Genomic DNA, 14,062 nt, shown 5'->3' on the forward strand with positions numbered 1-14,062 from the left:
CTCATCTCCAGTAACTTGCCCAAAAAAATCCAGAAGTGGGAGCTGTGGCTCCAGTGGCAGAGTGCAAAAAAAAAAGAAGCTCAAGACAACACAGGCCCTGAATTCAAGTGTCAGTATTCAATTCTCAGGACTGGGGCACACACACATACACATACACACACACACACACACACACACACACACACACACACACACACAAAGAGCTGGTCATCGGTGGCTCCTGCCTGTAATCCTAACTACTCAGGATGTTGCAATCTGAGGATCATGCTTCAAAGCCAGCCCCTGCAGGAAAGTCCGTGAGACTTTTGTCTCCAATAAACCACTCAGAAAACTGGAAATGGCAGTGTGGTTCAAGTGGTACAGCGGTAGCCTTGAACTGAAATTCTCAGGGACAGGGTCCAGGCCCAGGAGTGTTTTTTCCATGACTGACAAAAGAAAAAGAAAGAGCAAGAATAAATAAAAAGAAAATGCAAGGATTTGGGGAAACAAGAACAACAACAACAAAACCCACAGGACTTCTATCTTGGTAGAAATCTGACCACCTAGGGAAACATACTAGTGAAATGTTGACCCTGACCCCACACTAAGTCATGGATCTTGGAATAATAGCTGTTTCTAAGGAAAACAGGACCCCTGCACAAGAGCATGAACTATAGTATAGTATATTCAGGAAGGATTCCAATGGTGTAACTCCTTTGAACACCTGAATAGCATGACAAGGGTGGAAGGATAATGTCAAGGAAAGTGGGGTAGACCAGTGAAGAAAGGAAAGGTAGATGAATGCAGCCATGATAGTCAATGTAAATGTGTGAAAATGAAACTAGACAAAACAGGTGATGGCGGGCTGGGGAAGGGATGACAAGAATGATAAAACGGGTGACATCTATCACATGCATTGCACTCATGATCTAAAGTATGGGACATGAAAATCCTTTGTACATCAACTTCATAAAATACTATTTGTAAATGTAATGACACATTGCACTCACAAACTGATATGTTGAATTGGAATTCTTTGTACAATTACTTAAGTATTTCTATAATAACAAATTCCTTATTAAGCTGGGCATTGGTGTTTCATGCCTGTAATGGTAGCTACTCTGCATGCTGAGCTCTGATGTTTCCGGTCTCACATTCTTCCTCTCTGCTTTGACAGTATAATATCATCATTATTTATGATAGCGTACTTTAAAAAAAAAATTTTTTTTTGGTCCTGGGGCTTGAACTCTGTGCTTAGGCACTGTCCCTTGTGCTCTTCAGCTCAAGGTGAGCACTCTACCCGCTTGAGCCACAGCACCACTTCCGGTTTTCTAGTGGTTTAATTGGAGATCAAGAGTCTCACTGACTTTCCTGCCAGGGCTGGTTTGAACAACGATCCTCTGATCTCAGGTCTCCTGAGTAGCTTGTATTACAGGCATGAGCCACCAGCTCCTGGCTCACTGTAATAATCTTGAACACACATTTTACTCCGTGTTTTACAATTGCCTAATAATATTCTCACATTGATAGCCTGTGAAGCTGCTGTGGGTTTGGTATTATTCTTGCAGTGTAAAATAACTACACTCATTACCTGCAAAGACTTAATCTCTGATAATGCCTGAAAATTATTACCCCCCAGAACCATATTCATCTCTATACCTTGATATTCCTAAAGTCACATGAATGATCTGAATTAATTCAACCATTCATCACCTACTTATTAGCATGGAATGTCTGTTCATATGTACTCGCTATCATGAAAATTACTTTCACTACTTTTCATTTTTCTCTGTACCCCATTCTAACCCTATCACCCTGACTTCTCCTACATTAGTTCACCTCACCTATCCAAGCAGCCTTTAACATACAGAAAACAGGTCAATACTAATTGTTTTTCAAGTCCTTTCATTATAATACATGCATGGAACTTATTTCCTTTTAGGTTTTATTTGAAGCAAACCTAATTGTGACTCTCCTAATCATTATCTGAGAAGGGAGTCTGACAGAACAACCTAGCATGTGCACGCTCCCAGAGGACCCTCTAGCGGGAAGCAGCGCTCACTACACTCTGGGCCCTATGATGCCCACCCCGCGCTGAGCGTGCCCTCTGGCGGGAAACAGCGCTCACTGCACCCAGGCTCTGAGCACCACAGTAGTTTCAGCTCCAGCCCGTGGAATGGCCTGGCCCTCGAGACCTGGGCTGCTCTCAGGACAGTCCTTTCTCCACTAAGAGTCATCCTCATCATCCCTTAATAAAAGGGCAAAGGAGAGGAGGAGGGTGCAGCGGAAGGAGGTGGCCAGGAGGGACGTAGAAGCTGCATGCACCGCGGTGTGGTGTGGGTGCGGTGGCCCAACCCCTGCCTCCGATTTCATCTATGCAGCTTTTCCCATGACAGTTTAACGAGATACCGAATCGGTTATTTCTTGAAAGATTGTCCCCAAGCCGCTCTGCCTTTCCCTGCCTTTCCCTCAACGAAGGCGGCTTGACGATGTGTGGGTGCCCAGCACCACTTGGGGGCCATTCCATCTCCTGATACTGTTCACTGTCCCGCTCTGCTGCTAGGTGCTGCGGTCCAAACCCTGGTTCCCATGACCCACGAACGCCCCCGGAGCCGGTCCACACAGAGCCCCGGAAGGACCCAGTTCTCTGCCCAGCGGCTCCCCCTGCGGGTCCTGTCGACCACACCCCGCATCGGCCACTGACAAACCCTGACTAGGGGACCGAATCTGGACCCTGACCTCCGGCAACTCGGGGGCGGGGGGGGGGGGGGGGGGGGGGGGGGGGGGGTGGGGGGGGGTGGGTGGAGGGGGGGCAGGGCTGCGCATGGTGCAGTGGGGCTTACCGGGCAGTGGAGGATCCGTCACCTCTAACCAGGTGTTTCCATAAGGCATGGCGTGGTGGACTCACCGGATCCAGCTCCTGGGACGGTGCCACCCAAGGCCTTGGCCAGAGTTGTGCCTGCTGCTCAGCGCTTCTGATTCTCTACCACAAGTTTAGACCAGGATCCGTGCCCAGACATGAGCCAGCCAAGTTCACGTCCCCGCTACCCCGAGCCCAGAGGCCACCCTTCCCCGCCAAGCACCAGGCTGGGCTCCGCACCCCCGGTGCCGCCCAGTGTGCAAGCGAGAGCACGATGGCGTGAGGCTTTATTCACTACAGGTCCATGCAACCTGCGGGGAATCCCAGGCTTTTCAGCGAATCGGCTTCTCCTTGGGTCAGTAGATGCGGCTTGGTCGCACAGATGGGCTCACAGGTAATGCAGACCCAGATGTGAGGGAATGCAGGGCCCAATCACCATGGAGACCAGAACCTGCGAGCATTACCATTGAATGGAATCCCTGGGCTTCAGGAACTAGTGTTGAAGGAAATACACAAAAGCCCCACCGGGGCCCTCAGTTTATGTATAGCCAGCTTGTTATTCATGTAGCATTTATACCACCTACTGAAGTTTGGAAAAATTGTAAGGTAATTTTTAATGTGATTCTGTGTTTCAGAGAAAATCTAAGCTTTTGTGGTGGTGGTGGTGGTGGTGGTGCAATATAACTTCCTGGTATATTTAAGTTTGGGATATATAGGAAATAAAAATTAGGTTGCCTATGCCCGGTCAGATAGTACATGTTGTCATTCTTCACACTGACAAATAGATTCATTTTTGGACAGGAACATGAAAGGGTACATGTTAAAATATGTATTTTTCATAAATCTGCATGGATTGTGTAGAACATCAAAGCTGTTTTTAAAGGAGAGATTCGTGGATGTATTTGTGCTGTGCTTTCATTTCTTTGTAAATGAAGTAATGACTGATAATACACTTGTTGACCTTTTCATGCCTTCATATATATGTACACATATATAGAAATAGATGTCTGGTTTTTTGGTTTTCCAGTGTTTGGAAAGGGAACTGATGGCAAAATTAATATTAAGTATACTTTGCCAGATAACCATGCAGACAGCAAGGTACAGAGAACAAAGAAAGGTTTATTGGTGGGGAAAGAGTGCCTGCAAGACTCCTTCTCCCAAGGGGAGAATGAGAAGCACCGGTTATTTTTGGGGGTGACCTATATAACCTAGGAGGTGTAGAGGAGGTGCTAGAAGGTGCTAGGAGGTGGAGGACCCTGGTGTCCACATGTGGGCCAGGGACTTCATCATGTCAGACTAGGATTTATGCCTCCTATCCACCTAGTAGATAAGGGTCCTGCAACTGCCCCAAACCTGAAGTTCACCCTAAGGGTTCTTGTTGCCGTTATATGGTGGTATCGGTCCCAGAGAAGTGCCATCCCAAGGTAAAGGGGGTTGGAAGTTGGATTATGTACTGCCTTTACTATGTGGGCCTAGCGTTGCTTAGGAAGGGAGCATGTTAAGCTGTGGAGAAGGGAGGGAATGGACTAAAGCTAAGGGAAGGGACTCATTTTGCTAACAGGACCTTAGTTAGATTCTCTACTGATGAGCTATACCTCCACCTTAAAAACAATTATAATTGTAGACATCCCATACTTCAAGGTCAACCTAAAGCATGAGTGGCAAAGCCAAACACAAGCATGTCAATTAAATAAAAACAGATTTTGGTTTGCTTTGTCATAACTCATGAACTACTAAGTATTGTATCACTATATTTAGAAATTCTTTACTATCTTATTGGCACTTGAAATTTATCTAAGTAGTCATTGATTTTGAAAATCACAGCATGCTTAGTAGGGGTCAATTAATGGTCCTGTTGAGGAGGTCATGTTGAGGAAAGATCCACAGCCTTTTCAGTGTGCTCTTGCAGCTGGTCCTTGAGAGGGAGAAAAGGACTGTAGCTAGAGCCAGGAGAAGGCATGTAAGGCCCTTTCACAGTGAAAAGGAATGAGACAAAAGCAAGGTGGGATTCAGAGTTCTCTACCTGTCTGTCTTCTTGTGACCTGATGTCAGAGTCTGCACTAGCATGGATCCTCTGGCCTGTGTTTTATTGCAAAGGCAATGAGTGAAGAAAAGTCATGTGATTTGAAGTTAAGAGGGATTTTGGGTCAGCCTTACTCAGACTTATGTACTATTGTTGATCAGGTGTGATGTAATGGCGGGCTGACTTTTTCTCTTTTTTGGGGGGGGGGGCGGTTGTGGGGCCTGAACTCTGGGCCTGGGCGCTGTCCCTCAGCTCTTCAGCTCAAGGCTAGCGCTCTAACACTTTAGCCACAGCGCCACTTCCGTCTTTTTTCATTTTGCTTATGTGGTGCTGAGGAATGGAACTCAGGGCCTCAGGCATGCAAGGCAAGCGCTCTACCACTGAGCCATCTTCCCAGCCCTTATTTGTTCTATTTATTTCTCTCCTTCCTCATCAATCCCCAAACCATGTCTGTGGCAGTATTTGTTGTATATATTTTGATATCCTATTATTAGGTGTATACAGTTTGTGTATACAAACTGTATGTGTAACATTTCATTAGTATGTCTTTATCTCAAACCTAGGCATCATGCATGCATTACTAATACTGTGCATTCAATGATGCCATATCTTCAACTTATAGTGTAATTCTTTCTCTGTTGGAAATGTACTGTATTTTCTAGTAATTCCTTTCCAGAACATGTTAAATGTTTATGCCAGAAGCGATAAGGTTAGAGAGATTTTCCTTATCCTTACCTTTTCTCTCCATCGGTATTCTCAAGAGATAAAATTTCACGAAATCATATGACAATAAATTAATTTGAAATCATATGTCACCACTATGTGAAGATCATTGCTATTATTTAGGCATATGAAATGTCAGTTTTTAGGTAACTGAAATGGCTTTTCATACCTCAATCTATAACCCATATTGCCCCCTCTTTCCCTTTATTTCCTCCATTTCTTATTCTCTGTGAAGTGTGAGGGGAGGTTGGCTAAGGGGGAGAGGGAACTGCTTATTTTCTGGCTCTGCTACCTAGCTTGGTACCAATACCACTGCTTTGAATAATCTGTGGAGAGTGTCAGGCAGCCCAGAAGACAAATCAAATCTTGGACTGAGTTCTGTGGTTGCACCTCTGTGGAACTCTGTTGCATTCCTACAGTGCCCTGCCTTTTACCCCACCTTTGGACCCACAAGAATTCTCTGGCTTATTTCCTGTCAGACAACTGGAATTCCTAACTTGGGTAGTTGCAGAAAATGGACAGTAGGTGGCGAGTGCTCACCATAACATTGCCTAGAGAGGGAGAAGAACGTTGGTGATGGCTGGACTCTGGCATATCAGTGATTATCCTGGCACCATACCTTGGTTGCACCGTGTTCTGCCTGACTGAAGCACACAGGACAGTACTGATATCTGCCAGTTTTCACTCTTGCATAATATAATACTAATTCACCCTGAGGAAATCTGTAGTAGAGCTGCGACCTCAATCATTTAGATATTGTAGCTTCTCAGTTCCAAATGTACATTTTGCTGTAAACATAATTAGTCTCTGAGATGGGTGCTTATGGCTTAAGCCTATAATCCTAGGTACTGAGATGGCTGAGAGACATCGGAGGATCATGATTCAAAGCCACCATTGGCGGGAGACACCCATAATTGGTGCTGTGGCTCAAAACTGGTAGAAAACTAGTCGTATATAAATAAAACTTTCTGTGATAGTGCCCCAGACGCTTAGGTGTAGCCACACAGTAAAGAAAGAGATAAAGACAGATTGTCCCTTGGAGGAATTAACAATGTGTCCTTTATGAGGGTTAGCATCTGTTTGTAATTTTTACAGAAGCATAAGTTAAAAGATTTACAAGCCGGGCGCTGCTGGCTCAGGCCTGTAATCCTAGCTACTCAGGATGCTGAGATCTGAGGATCGCAGTTCAAAGCCAGCCCGGGCAGGAGAGACCTTGAGACGCCTATCTCCAATAAACCACCAGAAAACCGGAAGTGGCGCTGTAGCTCAAGTGGTAGAGCGCTCGCCTTGAGCTGAAGAGCTGAGGGACAGCTCCCAGGCCCAGAGTTCAAGTCCCACGACCGACACAAAAAAAAAGATTTACAATACAATAGTTTAGTTGGAGTTAAAATGGAGTATTGGCCTTCACCATTCAAAATAGAATTAACCAATCACATTCAAAACTCAAACCAATATTTTCTCATTTTCTCTCCTGTTTAGTCACAGATTGCATTTTCTTTTCTATTTCTAATTCCTTGAGCCAAAACTCTTGTCTTTCTCATACAATACCTTAGAATCTTATAATTCAAACTTTGGTCTCATGGTGCCTGCAATGATTATTTTTAATCTCAATTCCTACAGTGCCCCACCCCCACCCTTCCTTGATTCATTCATTTCATGAGAGGAAACTGGAATTCACAACCATGGTATTTTCAGAAAGTGGACACTAGATGGAGTTTGCTCACTGTCGTTCTATTGTTCTGAGCGAGGGCAGGGAAAGGAAGGAATACCCATCACCCTTGGCGGGTAGTGAGAGCTTCTTGATTTTACTGGCACCATAAAGTGCCGCCTCATTTGATTCTGCCCGCCTTGTGGTCCTGCATTACACAGTACTAATCAGCCCTGAGGAAACCTTCAACAGACCTGAAACTACAGTTGTTATAGATACATAGCACAGCTTTCCAGTTCCAAATCAAAGACAATTTCCCCTGTACAAAATGAGCCCCATTAGCCTTATGCTGCTGGCTCATCTCTGTAACCCACAGCTACTTAGAAGGCTGAGAGAAATCTAAGGGTCGTTTCCAAGCTGGCCTAACAGGGTAGTCTTTTAGTCTACTGTGAGATTAAGGATTCCCCAGGAAACCACATGTGGAGCTGTTGCCCAAAAATGTATACTAGTAGCTGCCTTGGGGAAAAAATAAAATAGTGAAAATGTAAATATCAACACCCAGGCACTGAGCTCAATCCTCACATCCAAAAAAAAAAAAAAGGTAAGGAAGAAAAGAAGAAATAAAGAATTCATTTCAATTTTTTGTTTTGTATGAATCATTTCCATGTGATATTTCTTGTATTTTTCAAGTCTATTAATATATTCTGTATAGAACACTACCTTAAGATTGCTTTCTTGCAGTGTTCTTATCTTACACACTCATTAACTTAGGCCTTGGCCTTTGCAAAAGGTAGTTCTCTGAGAGGCTTCCTGCCTAGATTTCCTGATAACAGTCCTTCTCTTCTTGGAATTCCAGTTTCTTCTAAAAGGTCCTAAGCAACACTGCAACTAAGTCGTTGCCATGACTACATTTACAAAACAAAAGTTATCTCAGTTACCTGTGGAACTCTGCCTCCCTACTAGGCCAACACCCACCCTCTATCTTCCCTTCTGGGTGTGGGTGGGGCAAACTGACTAAATGGCTCCTGTATTTCCTGGGAGGCTATTTTTTTTTGTGGGGGGGAGGTTCCGGTCATGGGAACTGAACTCTGGGCCTGGATGCTGTCCCTCAGCTCTTCAACTCAAGGCTAGCACTGTACCACTTGAGCCACAGCGCCACTCCAAGCTTTTTTCTTTTTGCTTATGTGGTGCTGAGGAATCTAACCCAGGGCCTCAGGCATGCAAGGCAAGAGCTCTACCAATGAGCCGCCTTCCCAGCCCATGGAAGGCTATTTTTTTAATGTGGCTCCCCAGTTATCTGTTATCATGGCATTGAGAAGCTGGATTGTGAAAAGACGCGCAAGACTACAATTAGTACGGAAAGTCTAGCGCCAGTGGAAGCTTACATGTATGCTTTCTAGAGTGGCTGGAGCACCAGTACTGAAAAGAAGATTACAACCTGTCTGGAGAACTAGGACAATGATTACATGATTGGTGAGTAAACTTGCTTCCCATTCCATTTTCACCACGGTTTTTCACTCTAATAATCCAATCTGTGGCCTTCTTATTCCCTTATTTTCTCCACCCCACCCCACACCCAACAGCAAGGGACAATCCCCCTCTATTCTCTTTTCTCTGTCTTCTCTAGAATCACTTGCAATATAAACAAATGTCCTCACCTACTCAGGTAAACTTTTTATATAGGTATCAGAATAAAATTTCTTGAACTATATAGACTTTTATTCACTTGATTTCCCTTAAGTAAATTAAAATAACTGGCTGTTGACAGGGCACATCTGGATATTTCTATCGGTCCCATAGAGATAATCTGTTACATTTTAGGACATGGTAGATTATATTTGCTATTTCCCCAAATGGACTTTACAAAAGCCATCCGTGGCCCCAAAGATGTTTCTGGACCTCTCATCATGTGTGACTAAATAGGCCTCAGTGAATTAAGCTGAGAAAGCTGCAAAACAAAGCAGATCACTTCAGTTATGGAATATTAATAGAATAAAAGTAGCTTTATACCACTGGATCTTTAGTGAGAAGATAGAATAAAAAGAAGAAAAAAATATTGGAGGATGCAATATAAACCAATTGAAACGTATCCAACCGATGATCTGGCTTTGAAGTGGCTATTTACTAGTGTGGTCATAGACCATCGTGTCCAGAAGGATAAATCAATGTGTTTTGAAAGATCCTAAACCAAATATACTTGTAATAATGACCAAAAGCGTTAGGACAGGTACGTTTCTGTCCTCCTAATTCCAGCTTTAATCCTAACATGTCCGGTTGTTATAATACCTTCACAGTCATGCCACTTATGGATATTACATCTTATGTCTTCTCTGCAATATCTTAAATGCTCAGAGAAGTTACACCTTCTGACAAAAGGACAGTATGTGTGTCACACACATGGGGGCACACACACTCTGTTTGCCCGGAGTGCTGTGTAGCTTACCATGTCCAGTTATAGTTTAGGTCTAGCATCCACATAGGAGGGAAAACACGTGCCGTGCCGTTGGTCGGTCGGTCGGTCGGTCGGTCGGTCTGTCTTTCCACCGGTCTGTCTTCCCCTGGCATCACCTGTTCTAGGTCCTTCTCCGCCGCCGGCAGCCCCCCCCCCCCCCCCCCCCCCCCCCCCCCGCGCTCCTAGTCCATCGATCTACTTCCCTGTAACTGACATAATCTTATTCTTATTCTTTGGGGAACAGATGAATAAACTTTTACCTTGTGGATATTGTACACACACCGTAACGTGTGTGTGTGTGTGTGTGTGTGTGTGTGTGTGTGTTGACGGAATAGAGTGTTTGCCATGCCTGACTCCCTGGCTCTGCCTCTCTACCCGTCTGTGATGCGATGTGTGTGCTGGGGCACTTGTGCCTGCGTATGTTCCCAGTGCGAACTCCAAAAAGAAGTACGCCCGCCGGGCCTGTGGGTTCTAACCGTGCTTCGCCCCCGGGAGATAGGATCGCCCCTCTGATGCCTCCACTCTGTTTGGGCCGGGGCCCCTCGTCTCTCCCTGTCTTTCCTCCTAGGGTTCTCTACCTGCCCTCCCCCCAGCCCCGCACACACACACTGTGCACCGCCACGCTCAGGTCCAGGTCCTCCACCACAGGCATGTGAGTGATGATGCCTCTACCCTCCAACGCCTGTGTGTAGGGTTTAGATTCATCGCCTCATGCCCCGAATCCTGCTTCAGAGAGAGTGGCAGAGCCTATTAGAAAAGGCTAGCTGTCTGGACAGGCTAGAGTACGAACCGGTGAGAAGGTCGTTCCATCCGGTGTGGTGCCCGGGGATAAGCGACACACGGGTGCCACCTCCCCTTCCTTCCCCAACCAGCCAGCGGCTCTCCTTTGGCTTTCTTGTCATTCAGTGATGGATGAGTGGACTCACGCTTCCCATTGCACTGTCACCGTGGTTTTCCAGACCTGTGTGCGTGACGTACCTACTCTCTGTGTGTTAGAAGAAACCTCTCTCTGGTCTTCCCCCTGCCCTTTCCCTGTCTGTGAAGGGTGGCGGGTGGGGGCGGGGGGAGGGAGTGTTTTGTGGGGAGGGCGAGTGGCAGACTTTCACAAGTGAGCGGGGTGCCTCCCGAGGGCTCCTCTCTTGCTGGAGCTGACCCATCTTTGGGAGTTTTTTTTTTTTTCCTTTCTGGTTTCCACCTGGGGGAAAAAGAAAACAAAACGTACAAACAACCCCCCCCCAAAAAAAAAAAAGACCGGCAGGCAGATGGTGGGACAGGGGCGGCTGTTCTGTCAGACTTTGCGCCCGCAGGCGAGCGCAGGGTAGGGCCATGCGTTGCCGCTCTCTCTTCCGTGTCCGGTCTGTGCGGGGGTGGCAGCTTTGTCGGGTCGACCAGTAGTTTTGTCTGGGCCCTAGGCCTTGTCCTCCTCCCCTCCCTGGACTCTGGTCTTTGAGGGCGAAAAAAGGAGAGTATGAGGGAGGTCTCGGGAGTCGGGGGAGAGGGTCCCTGGGTGAGCGGATAGGTGGTGGGGCCGGTCCCGGCCCGGACTCTGACCCCCCCCCTCCCCGGAGTCACCTCCGAGTGAGCGCTTGGCGCATGCCGGGTGCGAGGGCCTGGGTCGCCGGCCCTGTGTGGCCTCCCTCCACGGCCCCGGCGGCCGGAGGACAGACCTCTCCGGTGGGAGGAGCCGTGGGCACGGCCGAGGCGAGCCTCGGGGCCGGGACCTACCTACCATCTGCAGGGACTTGCCCGGTGGGCCCTGCGTAGGGGAAAACTCGAGGCGGAGGGAGCACCTCGGGAGTCGGGGACCCGAGCCTGGGAGTCCCGGGTGTGTGCGTGCTGGCTCTGTTGGGGACGTGTTGAGGACCTGGTTTTGGCATGGAGACATGAGGATTTTGTACCTGCAGGAGGGTGCTGGCATGCTGTGTCCCGGTGGCTGTCAACAGGTCTTTGGGGGCTCTCTCGGATGCTGTGTGCCGGGCCTTTCCCGTCTCTTCCCGGTCCGGGTCCCCCTGTCCTTCCCCCTGCACCCTGGGCTCCCGCTGCCCTGAGCAGGCCCTGTGCCCCTGTGGTGGCTTGTGGGTGTGGTGGTGGTTGGTTGGTGGTTGGCAGCTGAGTGAGTCCCGTCATCCTTGATCTCTCCCCCGCTCCAGGTGCCGGATTCTGGCCCTTGCCTCGGCACGCCGAGGAGGAGAGTGGTTGGTTGCCTGGGGTGCATAGGTAGGCCCGTGTGGTGTGCTTCCCTCGCCGTGGCTGGCTTGAGGAAGAAAAGGGGGGGAGCGAGTCCTGCCTTGCCTGGGCGTGTGCGGCATCCCTGTTCTGCCGTTGGGCACGCCCGACCTCCGTGGCTCCTTTTCTTTTTTCTTTCTCCTATTGCCCCTAGCTCTCCAACTCCCCCGACCTGCCGCTTCCCAATGGCAGGCCTGGTCGGCCCGCTGAGCTGCGCTACTCCCAAGCGCTGTCCGTGGCTTTTTTTTTCCTTTTTTTTCTTTTTTTTCTTTTTTTTCTTTTCTCCCTTTCTAGCTTCTTCGGTCCTGTGCCCAGCAGAGGTGTCCTGGTTATCCCGAGTGCCAGGGACGTTTAAGCCCGTGGTATTTTTTCATTTCTTTTTTTCGTTTTTTTTTCTTTTTTCTTTTTACCTCGCTCGTTACTCACGAAAGGGTGTCTGTCCTGCTACGCTTTTATCCCAGGCTGTTGGCCCCTCTCAGGAGCCAAGCTTCCTGGGCCACCGCCTCCAGAGTGCCGTGTGGCTGTCTTCTCCACCCCCTCGGTGTGATTGATGTGGTGATGTTGCGATCTCCTTCGGGCCCGGGCCTAAGCTGCGCCAGGCGAGGGACGGACATTCATGGTGAATGGGAACGCTCTTCTTGTTCTGCCCGTGGGCCCCTGCCCTCACTGTCCCACCGTGCAGGCGCCGGTGGTATGCGGGGAGACAGGGGTGCGGCAACCGGGTCCGGCTGCATTCTCCCTGCCCTCACCGTGAGGTCGGGGACTTGTACACGCTGGAGGAGGGGGTCGCCCTGATCTTGCTCCTCTCTTCCCGTGACTCGTTATCGGCACGGGGGTCGGCTCTCTCCGCAGAGAGGGAGGGTCGGTGCTCCATGCTTGCCCATGCTGTGTGGTGTGAAAAGCCGCGCCTCGCGCTCTACCTCTTGCGGTGCTCCCGGAACGCTCCCGGTCGGTTCTCTCAGGTGCCTGAGGCTGAGTGGCTGTGTCGTTCCCGATCCTGGCATTGTCCGCTGCCTTGTGCCAGCCTGCTGCCCGTGGTGTGTTCCAGCCGTCCTTGGGTTCGTGGGGCTTGTGTGAGTGAGAAGTTACCATTGAGGTTGACATCTCTGCTGGGGAGGTCGAGGCGGTTCCCCAGAGGAGCGCTCTTCCCTTTTTGTGCTGGGTGGTGGCTTCCCAGCATGAGCTGCCGCCCTGGTCCTGGCTTGTCTTCCCTGCCGTGTCACCGGGCTTTTATTGCACTGGGGGACCTTAGATGTTGCAGTGGGAGGCGAGCCGGGCCTGTGCGGGCTTTCTGCCCGTGTGCGCGACTTTGCTCTGGCCCCGCACGGCAAGGCCGACTGACCAGGGTTGGTGTTGCTGCTGCCGCAGAACCCCCCTGCCCCACCCTTCCCTGCCCCCGTGGTGGGAAGGATGGACGCCTCTGATGTGTGCTGGTCCCGGCGGGGTTCCCGTCAGGGTTGGGTGCGGGCCACCCTCAGAGTGAGGAGAGGTTCTCTAGCGATCCTCGTTCGGGAAGCGGCGTGCGCTGCTGGGTTGGTGGGGGCCCGCACCCGATGGGCTCCCGCGGCCCTGCCGCTCCCTGTCCCGCTTTTGAGCATTAGTGGGTGCCCACGTCAGTAACTGCGTGCCTGCGCCTCCCCCCTCCGAGCTGGGGGAGGGTCCCGCGGGGCCTCTCCCTGGCCGTCGTCTGGTGTGGTGAGTGGAGGACGTTCCCGATCCGTCCCCGCCCCTGCCTCGCGTGCGGTGTGTCGAATGGCGGAGCCTGGAGCCTATGCCGGGTCACGATGTGAGAGCGTGTGGTGTGTGGCTTCCCGGCCTCGTGCTTGGGGTGCCGTGGGGTTTTTGGGGGTCTCGTCCCCCTCCCCTTCCGGCCCCTGGCAACGCTGTTCCCGAGCGTCTGTGTGGGCCGCCGCCCGTTGGTGATGATGGTGCTGTGCGGGCGCTGGGCCCCGCGGTGTTCCGGGGCCGCTGTGCCTGTGGTGGTGTGCCGCTCAGGGGGGTTCTGGCCCTCCGGAGCAGAGGATCCCGGTGTGTATGGACCCTTGCTCACGCGGCCGAAAAAGAGGCGGTCGATGATGGGTGCTGTGCCTGGCAGTGTGGATGGATGCGGTGGGGCCCTGCTGGCACAGGCAGCTCCGCGGGCGTTCACGG

This window comes from Dipodomys spectabilis, unplaced genomic scaffold (assembly GCF_019054845.1).
Source record: "Dipodomys spectabilis isolate Male_0828 unplaced genomic scaffold, ASM1905484v1 ptg000402l, whole genome shotgun sequence".
NCBI lineage: Eukaryota > Metazoa > Chordata > Mammalia > Rodentia > Heteromyidae > Dipodomys > Dipodomys spectabilis.